The following is a 10,492-nucleotide window of genomic DNA, read 5'->3' as shown; positions in this document are numbered from 1 at the left end:
TATCATATTTAAAATTGGATGGGATCCCTGGGTGGCGCAGTGGTTTAGCGCCTGCCTTTGGCCCAGGGCGCGATCCTGGAGATCCGGGATCGAATCCCACGTCAGGCTCCCGGTGCATGGAGCCTGCTTCTCCCTCTGTCTGTGTCTCTGCCCCTCTCTCTCTCAACTGTGTGCCTATCATAAATAAATAAATAAATAATTTAAAAATAATAAAATAAAATAAAATAAAATAAAATAAAATAAAATAAAATAAAATTGGTAAAGGGGCGAGTGGGTAGCTTAGTTGGTTAAGTGTCTGCCTTCAGCTCAGGTCATGATCCTATGAGCCCATGTCAGGCTCCCTGCTCAGTGGAGAGTCTGCTTCTCTCTGTTTCTCTGCTGTTCCCCCTGCTTGTGTTCTCTCTATGCCAAATAAATAAATAAAATCTTAAAAGAAAAAATAAAATGGGTTAAGCATTCCGACTAAAATGAGAAATAAGATAAGGAGGGCCACCATTACTACTATTATCTTATTTCTTCAATTCTGAGATGCACTCCTAACATTTCTGATATTGTAATGTGAATTACAATGTGCGGTACATTTCATATGGTAGCCCCCAAAAGCTATTATTGAATCAGTAGCATGTTCTATGTTCAACAGTCTTAGAATGAAAAAAATATGGTATTAAAATTGCTTTGGAGATTCTAGTGTATTTTATAATGGAAAACAGAAATATGAGGTAAATTAAAATATAAAGAAAAACCAGATTATGTGCAGATAATATCAAAACTAACTGATCAGCAGAATAAAAACTCTTAGAATCAACAGCAGTCAAGGAATATGGCTGGATATAAGAAAAATACACAAAACACAACCTGTTCCTTATATGTAGGATAAAAATACTATATTCTTAATAGCAAATAAAACATCAAAAAAAAAAAAAGAAGAGAGAAACATCTAGGAATAATCTCAAGAAATGTGAACAGTCTACATGTGGAAAGGTATAAAACTCTGCTGAAGAATATATATCTTAAGTAGGATATGCCAACCCCAAATAGGACAGTGGAACAGCCTATGAATGCCAAGTAGAGCCAAATTAAATAACAGTTTACTGCAAAATCTAAGGAGGTTAGAGCAGTAAGGAGTCACTATTTGACAAAATGAAGACAGTTACACTAATTAATTCATGGCAGTACTGGTATCATATAAGAATGGAGCTAAAGACTGACAGAGCAGAACCATATTCCCTAAATAGACCTCAGTGTATGTATGGGCCCAATGCAGGACAGGACGCCAAAAGCACTGTAGGGGAGGAAGGGTATGTCAAAACATGGAGCTCAGCCAATTCAGAGGCTTTTTTGGGGGAAACAATCTATTTAGAGCCTTGCCTTACATTAATCAGCCAGAATAAATTACAAATGGATTAAAGGATTATCTGTATTTTAAATAAAAACACTAAAAAACAAAGTATGTAGGACTTATTTCATAGCAATGGAAGATATCAGAAAAGAGAAGGACATCTCTTCACTGCAGATAAGTTTCGTACTTCAAAAGATATGACACTGTTCGAAAATAAGTTTAAAAATATATTAATAAGAGTGCCTGGTGTCTCAGTGGTTGAGCGTCTGCCTTTGGCTCAGGTTGTGATCCTGGGGTCCTGGGATCGAGTCCCTCATCGGGCTCCCCCAGGGAGCCTGCTTCTCCCTCTGCCTATGTCTCTGCCTCTCCCTCTGTGTCTCTCATGAATAAATTAATAAAATCTTTATATATATATATATAATATATATTATAAATAATTTATATATTTATAAATTTTATATTATATATTATATAAATATATATTAAATATATTATTTAATATGTCAGAGGTTCCAACACTGTAGTTTATCCTTTAATCCCCAAAATCATCTATGAGAGAGGTACACTACTGTTGACCCCATGTTACAGAAGAGGAAACAGAGACAGACCAAAGGCCACAGAGGTTGTTCAAGGTAATACAGCCAGCAGCTGGCAGAGCCAGGACTCAGAGTCAGGCATTTTGGCTCCAAAGCAGGTGGTCTTGGCCACTACACTAAGCTGTCCCCACTAAAACTACAGTCAATAAAAAAGGTAATCACACAAATATACCAAAGTACAAATGCCTATCAAACACTTGGGAAAATATTCAATTATACTAATAACTAACAACATGAAAATGTAGTATGATTTACATCATCATTCATAAAATTGGTAATAAAAAAATGAGATTACTCAGTGCTAGTTGGGGACTCCACGCTTACTTACCTTCACAATCTAATGTTGGACTCTAGGAATCTACTCTGGCTCTATCCAAAATATTCTCAGCTATGATTGAGTCACTGCCATCTCCCTTCTTTAAACCTTTTATGGCTACCCACTGGTTTTTGGATCAAGACCCAAGGTCATAACCAGGTCTGCAGAATGCCCCCACTTCCTGGCCAAACCTCCCCTAATCAGGCTTCACAAAAGATACCTTCCATTCTGTTTGTCCAACAGCCACAGAGTACTTTTGCAGCCTTGAAAAAGCCAAGTCACAGTTTTCTCCTCTAGTCCTGTCCCTATGCCAGAGGGCAGAAGCCATATAAAATTTATAGTACCCATAACCATAGGAAAGCTTTCTTCACAGTCTTTATCACAAATCACATATTTGCATGATCACTTAATTACTCATCATGTCTGCCTCTCCTGAGCAAATGTCTCATACTTCCATGACCCAGCTCAGTCCTCTGGCAATAGATGGTGCTCAACAAATATTTGTGGAATAGAGGGAGAAAAGGAAACAGCGAGGAGAGGAGGAGCAATAGACACTTGACTATATTGGCGGTAAGACCAATGATGGGTTCCACTGTTTAATGAAGTAATTGGACACTATATGTCCAATGTCTTCAATGTCCATAACCTCAGTTCATAGTCAAAACCATTATTTTTTTTAAACCATTATTATTAATAATGTAATCATAGGGGCTCCTGGGTGGCTCTGTCAGTTGTACGTCCAACTCTTGATCTCAGCTCAGGTCTTGATTTCAGGGTTATGAGTTCAAGCCCCATGGTGGGCTCCATGCTGGGTGTGGAGCCTACTTTAAAAAAAAGTAATCCTATCACTAGTTATTCTTAATAAAAATAATAAAATCATAAAAATCTACCTTGAAAAGAGAATTTGAAATCTAGTATGAAGACTTAAGTTTGCTATAGCATTGTTTACAACAGGAAACCACTGAGAATGGCTTTAATGTCTCCAACTGCAGACATGATCGTGTAGATGCTGGAACAGTATAAATTACACAACACACAAAAGTGGTATAGACAGTTAATGCCACGGAGAATGTGTAAATCATAGTAAAGGAACATAACATAAACTTGTAAATAGAGAACAATTTTAGCTTTGGGAAACAACAGGCCTAAGTAGCAGGTACTGCTGACCACCTGCCTTCCTTCTGAGACAGCCCTGACTCGGTGCACCTTTCTCTGAGGCCAGGGTCCCTCCCCAGACCCAGAGGGAGGACTGTAATTAGTCTAATAAACTCCTCTTGGCGATTCCATTTTCTTGCCAAGAATGCATGTGACAGTTCTGGTTAATGAAGCACACCCAGCTGACTGCATTCCTTGCCGTGAAGAGGTGGTGCCCTGAGACAGCACAGCGGACGCAAGGACACAGGACACAGCTGAGCGGCTGAGTTGCCCCACGCAAGATGCAACAAATGTGTGGGTCAAGTAATACAGCACAGTACAAGAGACACCAATGTGTATGGACGTCGAGAGGGAAGATCACCAAGTGATCTTACTCAATTTTATAGTTTCCTACAATTGTCAAGTTTTTTGTTCTAAAGCATCTATCACCCCCCAAATGGGGGTGGGGAATCAGTAAGAATAAAGAGATAAATACAAATGGCATGAAACTTGTCCTTAAGAAGCACAGTCTTGTAATGGAAGCAGCCATGTAAATAAAGGATTAAAATACTTGGTGCTAACACTGTAAGGCAGCACTTCATAGTTCTCAGTAGAGCTAAAATAAGAAAACTCACAAAAGCTAAATTGGGTGAGGACACAGGGCAGCGAGGCTCTCGGACACTGTTGGTTGTGACACGAATGGCTGCCGTTTTGGAAGTGGTTTGGCAGCTCCTCCTAAGGCACGGCATGCAACTGCCCTCACACTCAGCTACTGTACTCCTGCATACTTAGCAAGGAAAATACAAAGAAACAGTCACAGAGAGGCTTCTGTAAGAACGTTCCCAGAGCCAGGGGTAAAAGAGGAAAGCGGGAGCTGTGTGGTCTAATGGGTACAGAGTTTCGAATTTGCAAGAGAAAAAGTTCCGATGTTTCATGATGCAAATGTAGATATACTGTTGCACCATGGAAAAGTTCCAAACAGTAAGCTTGGAAACAGTAAGACATAAATTTCAGGTTATATGTTCTGTACCTCAATGAAAGAAAGAAAGAAAGAAAGAAAGAAAGAAAGAAAGAAAGAAAGAAAGAAAGAAAGAAAGAAAGAGAAAGAAAAGAAAAAAGAAAAGAAAAGAAAAGAAAAGAAAAAAAAGAAAAGAAAAGAAAAGAGAAGAAAAGAAAAGAAAAGAAAAGAAAAGAAAAGAAAAGAAAGAAAGAAAAAATATTCATAGAGCTTTATTCTTAAAAGTCTTCAACTGGACACAAACCAAATGTCCGTCATGTGAAGAGCACACACGCTGGTGCACGTTTACACAGAGGGCAAGGTTTGAGCCCTGCTGAAGGAAGCCACACACAGAAGTGTGTTGCAGGATTCCACCGCGAGAGGCTTCAGAGCACCACAACTCATCTGTGCTGATGACAGACCTTTGGGGACACTGATGACTACAGAGGGGCATAAGGGAACCTTCTGGGGGTGATGGAAGTGCTTTATTTTCCTGATCTGGATTGTGATTAAATGGCTAGATATATTTGTCAATATTCATTGAAACATCTGCTGTCTATTGAATAAAATTATATCATAATAAAAGAGTCTTAGGGAAACAGTGGGATGAGGGAACTGGAAGGAGGTAAACTCATTATTGTGGCTCCACAGGGAAAAGCTGCCAGTGAAACTAGAGCAGCAGCCACAGGTAAACACCACCCACATGGCAATTCATGGGTGTGCTAACAACATCAATTATGAGAATCATACATACATTTCAACCTCAGCTTCAAGAAACAAGCTTTGATATTCTGGAAAATCATTTTAAAATGATATATACACTAATGTAATGTAAAATAAAACATAGACCTTCATCTAATTCAAACTTATTTTATTTAAGACATTACACATATTTGCATCAAATATTTTGTTAAAATGGGAAATAAAACTGAATATTAGCTTTTTAAGGTAATAAAAAAAGCAAAACATAAAATACTAGAATACAGAATGAAGAAAAACATTTTAAAGCTTACAAGCAAAAGAAGAAATAAAAAGTACAAAATTTGTCTACAGAATAATGAAAAATAGGTTTTGCATGTTTAATGAAAAAGCCAAAAGTAGATGGCAAACAAATTAGAAAAATATTCACAGTAAATGAAGTTTTTTGTTTGTTTTTCTCATGAGCACATACTCAGGTTTTTTAGGGAATCTGTATAATTTATTTTAAAAAATGCAATTAATAGACAAATATTAACTGAGAACTTAAAAATAGAAATAAAAATGGTAAGCATATGCAAAAAGAATTCAAACTCATCATAACAAAAGATGCAAATTAAAGCTAGACACTATTTTTCAATGTGGTGAAGATTTTCCTTCTTTAGTTAAAATACCCAATCCTGGAGGGTGGGCAGCCTGGGGCACCTGCACTCACTTTTCTAGAAGGGTGTCAGGACGACACCTGAAGGGGTGGGGTGCTGCAGGTGGAGGTTAAGTGGGGGCTTAAACATGAGCCCTCCCCCCTCAAGTCTCCCCTGCTACCAGAACTACTTGTTTGTGTTACAAGAAGAAACTCGAGGGAGTGGGCATGACTTGGGTAGGGTTTCTGCCAGGGAAGGTGCAGTAACCAGGAAAAACGGATGTGCTCTGCGGGGTGCTGGGTACAGATGTGGGCGGAGGGGCAACCCCTGAACAACCCCTGTCTTGAAGGTCCCCTGAGCCACTGTGCTGCAGCCCCCCATGGCAGGGCAGCTTTGCGTCTCAGGGAGCAGTGGTGCAGGTGGCAGAAGGGGAAAGGCGGAGGGGCACACAGAGCCTGGCTGCATTGGGTGACAACCAAATCCACCAGACACAGTACAGATGGAGGTCTCTGTACCCATACACGTATACACATATGGATATGTACATATAATTTCATTTCTTTAATGCTGCAATTAAAACTGTAAGGTCAGGAAGGAGACACACAGCAGAGGTGGTAGCTCTACCTCTAGAGGGTGAGATGGGCTGCATGGAGGGGTCTCACTGCTTTCAGAATTTCCTAACTGGGGTTTTTTTTTTTTTAAGATTTTAAGTACTCTACATCCAACCTGGGACTTGCACTCACCCTCAAGATCAGGAGTCACCTGCTCCTCCGACTGAGCCAGACAGGCATCCCTCTAATTGGTATTTTTTAGCCTTTCTTGAGTGTTTTGGTATTTTAAAAAAGTTTTAAAGTTCACAACCCTTGTTCCCAAAACTCCAGTTGAAGAATGAGTTATTTATAAAAGGCTTAGAACAGTGCCTGGCACATTGTAAGTGCTCAAATTAATGTTTTAAAAATAAATTGGGAAAATCCTCCGTATACAACCCATCATAGCTTAAAGAGGTTTGGGTGGGGAGGGAAACATTTCATGGGGTTGAGCTTCAAGGTGGCTTCTCCTTGGGGCCTGACCCTTGGCCTCTGCAGGCACTTGGGGACAGGTTCTGCCTTTCCACGGTGGACCCGCAGGACTGGAGTTTACAGACATTTATACTGAGAACTGTATCTATCATGCAGACTGGAGTCCTCATCAACACGATGTCAGCATTTTCTCCCTGTGGGCAGATTTTCATTCGTTCATTTAATAAACATTTATTAAGCACATAGTACGTGTCAGGCACTGTCCTAGGTCCTAAAGATACAGCAGTAAATGAAACAAAAATTCTTATCCTCATTATTTTCATAAAGTTGATGTTTTAATGAGGAGAGATAGGCAATAAACAAATAAATACACACCAATTGGTTACAACTGTTAAAAAGAGAAATGATGCCAACTAAGGATGGGAGTAATCAAATCGACAACAGGGCTGTGTTCAGGTGTTTACCCATGAACAGGGAGGAAGCCTAACTCATTGATGGAGGTTAAGGAAGGCTTCCGGGAGAAGCATGCCCTGAGTCCAGAAGGCAGTCATCGGACGAAGCAGTGGGGCAGGGCAGATGCAGCCACCGCACAAGTGTGGGACGGCTAGAAGGCTCAGGATCAGTGCCACAACACAGCAACGACTCAACGGACAAAACCAGGGGGGTTTAGTTCTAGTCGGAGGGCTCTGGAAGGGCTTCCAAGTGGCTATGAGTGTGGCTGTGCACAGGCATGCATACAGTAGTCATCCCATGTGGTTATGGAGGAGCAGATTGCTTCTTCATCCCAGGAGTGGACCTGTGACACAGATCTGTCCAACCATGGCATCCCTGTCTCCCTGGCCATTGTGATTAGTTACAAGGCAGAAGAGAACTAACTGGAAAGTCACTGGCTTGGGTCTCCCGGTGCTCAGCTTTTTTAGTGTGTGTAAAGAAAGCAGCAGGATAAAATGAGGATGATAATAATAAACAAAAAGGAGCAGAGAAAGGCAGGACCAGGAGAGTCTTCATGACATTATTTCAGCCTCATGATCCAGCCATGCCTGAAGCTCATCTTTGGACTTCCTGGTTACATTATCAAAGTGAGGGAAGGGGAACTCTTTTTTTGTTTAACTTAGTTTATGTTGGGTTTCTACCATTTGCAACTAGATTAACATACCCTTTTTTGGGGGAAAGAGGTTCACTGTGTGTGTGGTTGTGATAGTGTACAGGGGAATGGGAGCCTAGATTATGTTAGAGTTTTTCCCATTAAGTTTGATAAAGACAGTGAAATAGGGGGCTTTCAGGCATCTGGGAGGGTACAGAGCAGCAATAACAGGTCCTGGGATATGTGTGTGTAAGTCAGTCTATATGGATTAGTAACATAAACCTGAGTTTGTATAACCCACTCTATAGCCCTAAGTCATCTTCAAACAGAGAACTAACACAGAACAGCTGATCAAAGACACCAAGAATATCATCTGTTTAACACCAGTTTACTATCCCCACATTAATGCACCTTGGTCACAGGTGTCTCCTAAATATTTAATGTTGCCATGTTGCCACCACCTTAATATTTTGAACTATTCAGCCTGTACCAAAAAAATCATCCAGTGTTCTCCAGAAAACTCACCAGGCAGCTGGACCTATTATGGTCCAATTATAACAGATGTTAATGCAAAATAAACTGCTGTGTCTCAAGAGATCACTACAGATGCCGAAAGCTCAGATCCTCTTGTTCATATATTTGAAAACTCTAATCAGTTGGTCATAGATAATAAGACCAATCTTGGTCTGAAATACAGCTTCAAATCTTTAAACCCACGTTTAAGAAAGATGCTAATATTATACTGTTACGGTATAAGAATGGCTAGCTTAAGGAAGCAATGGGTCTCATTCTGGCAGAAATAACAATACCTCAAGTTTTTTCTTCTTTCCACAGGTATTTGCCAAATACCTACTGTGTGCCCACGATCCCAGCACTGTGTGCCCATGAGCCTTTCCTTTTTCTCTGGGTGAAAAGGCCAAATCTTGGTTCACATCTGGACAATGCTGGGTAAAATGTAAAATAAAAGATAATTTATCACTGAACAATTTGAAATATTATTCTTGAAGCAAATATTGGCTCTCTAAACTCTGCTTATGCTTCCCTTGCCCCACTACAGCAGATTCACACCGCTAGGATTCTAGTCTCTGATAAATAACAAGACCCAAATTCCACACAGCCTGAGAAGCCTGGGTTCAAGTTCCAGTTCTGCTATCAACTAGTGTCAGGATTTGGACCAAGACTCATGTTCTGCATCTGGAAAATGGGGATATGCTTAGTTATTGTACCGTGTTGCTGGAAGTATTACATTAGCGGATATAAAGTGTTTGATACGGTGTCATGCACATAACAAGTGCTCAACAAAAAGAAGCTATAATTCAGAACGTGAGGCCTTAGCCTCTTTCCAGTTCTAAAATTTTACAAGATCTCTAGTAGAGAGATTATGGGTTTTGAGATTCCTCCTTTCGACCCCCCCACCCCCGTCTGCTTCATCACATCTGGCAGAATAGCAAATACCCAAAACAGCAAAAAGTTCCCCCTCTTCTTCATCAGCTGTGCCAATGGGAAGCCTTCAGCAAGGGAGCAAATTCAAGTGCCTCGGTGCTGTGCCCTTCCTAATAATAGCTTGACACTTCAAATTCTGACAATAGCCCTGCAAAGTAGATATAATGACCCTCGCTTCCCAGGTGAGGAGGAGAAGTTAACTCACTGAACGTCACACAGACGGCAAACGGCAGACCTGACTGCACCCTTCATGCCCATTTCCACCTAGTCCTCCGCTTCCCATATAGCAAGCACGCCACTGCTCATTAAGTCAGGGAAAAGACCTTTCGGGGGCTCTGAAACGATGGGCACGAGCCTCCTTAGGTAAAGAGAGGAGCTCGGCCATCCGATGCTCCTGCGCGCTGCGCTGCCCGTGACCTCCCGGCCTCCCCCTCCGGCAGCAGCCACCGCACAGGCCTGTGTGCCAAGTCCGCCACTCCGGCAGCGCGGCCTCCGCCGCCCCGGTCGAGCGCCTGTGGGGCCCCCCGCCCTGCCCCGGACAGGCAGGTCTCCCAAACTCTGATATCACACACCTGCGGCAGGCTTACCCTCTAGCCGGGCCCAAGAATCACGCCGAGCCGGCGGAGGGCCGGCGGTGACGCAACCAGGCCTCCTGCAGCACGGCCAGGCCGAGGCACCCGGCACCGCGCTGGCCGCAACCCGCTGCGGGCTGTCGGCGGCGGACGCCCACGCCTGCCCCGCGGGAGGCCGCTCCGGGCTGCGGTGCGGGCGCCAGCGGTCCCGGCGGGGAGGCGCAGGGCGGCGCGGCCCCGGACGAGCCCCAGGAGCCCCGCGCCAGCCGCGGTCCGCGCCTAGGGCAGCAGCGCCGGTGGTACCCAGCCGCGGGGCTGCGACCGCACGCGAGCCAGAGCATCCGCGCGCCCCGCACACACGCGAGCGCGCGCGCACGAGCACGCGCCCGGACGCACGCGCACGCACACCCCCGGTGCGCGTCCCCGGCCCTCCCGCCCCCCAGCCGCAACCCCCCCCTCCTGCCGCAGCTCGGGTCGGGAAGGCGGTGCGGGGAAGGAAACAGCCTCCTTACCGGGTGCAGTGATCCTCCGGGCCGCGGCGCGACCCCAGAGGCTGCCACGGCCGCGGACCCTCCCCGCCCGCCCCCACCACGTAGCCGCCGCCGCCGCTGCCGCCGGGAATCAATGGCCGGGTCGCCGAGTGCTGATGTCACGG

General features: G+C 43.6%; 1 protein-coding gene across 1 annotated transcript in view; it reads right to left on the bottom strand.

Moving 5' to 3' along the window:
- The window catches only part of ADAR (adenosine deaminase RNA specific), a 38,753-nt gene extending 28,293 nt beyond the window's left edge, over positions 1–10,460 (bottom strand). The window contains exon 1 of the mRNA XM_038543220.1: positions 10,350–10,460. The gene's annotated coding sequence lies outside the window, so the exon portion shown is untranslated. The remainder of the gene's footprint in view (positions 1–10,349) is intronic.
- Positions 10,461–10,492: the final 32 nt, after the last annotated feature.

The sequence above is a fragment of the Canis lupus genome, chromosome 7, assembly GCF_011100685.1.
Source record: "Canis lupus familiaris isolate Mischka breed German Shepherd chromosome 7, alternate assembly UU_Cfam_GSD_1.0, whole genome shotgun sequence".
In the NCBI taxonomy this organism is placed as follows: Eukaryota; Metazoa; Chordata; class Mammalia; order Carnivora; family Canidae; genus Canis; species Canis lupus.
The sequence above is the reverse complement of the archived record's forward strand: the minus strand, read 5'-3'. Positions and strand labels throughout refer to the sequence as shown.